General features: G+C 40.3%; 1 protein-coding gene across 1 annotated transcript in view; it reads right to left on the minus strand.

Moving 5' to 3' along the window:
- Nucleotides 1-461, minus strand: part of LOC119585257 — a gene marked incomplete in the record, with an annotated part of 12,687 nt that overhangs the window by 5,558 nt on the left and 6,668 nt on the right.

Below are 461 nucleotides of genomic sequence, written 5' to 3' on the forward strand. Positions count from 1 at the left end.
GTATAGGAGTTCGAGTGTGTGGGCTACTAGTTTTGTATAATGAGACTGCAGGACGGTTTAAGCGTGGAGGAATGCCCATGCAAATGTTGCTCCATTCTGACGTGCAAAAGGGGTTGCTATCTCTCTCTGGAGTAAGGTTTTAGAATAGGGTAAGACGTAGGGCAGATATTCTAATAACATAGCACTACAACATTGCAACTCTCTGCAACGGGGTAGGAGGTTCTTGTGATGGAGTGCTGTGATGGTAGAGTGCTACTGAACCATCGATTTGGTGTTTGTGGTTAGGTTTTGGTGAAAGATACTGTCTCGTTTTTTTTCCTGTGAATTTATCTTGATGATTTAATTTCATTATAGAGGTATGTTGATAACTACCGTCCGCATTAGTTTCAACATGTGTAACCCTTTGCTCATGTTTAAAGATACTTCTTCAATTCAGATAGATGAGAAGTAGTCCTTATCTT

This window comes from Penaeus monodon, chromosome 19, assembly GCF_015228065.2.
Source record: "Penaeus monodon isolate SGIC_2016 chromosome 19, NSTDA_Pmon_1, whole genome shotgun sequence".
In the NCBI taxonomy this organism is placed as follows: domain Eukaryota; kingdom Metazoa; phylum Arthropoda; class Malacostraca; order Decapoda; family Penaeidae; genus Penaeus; species Penaeus monodon.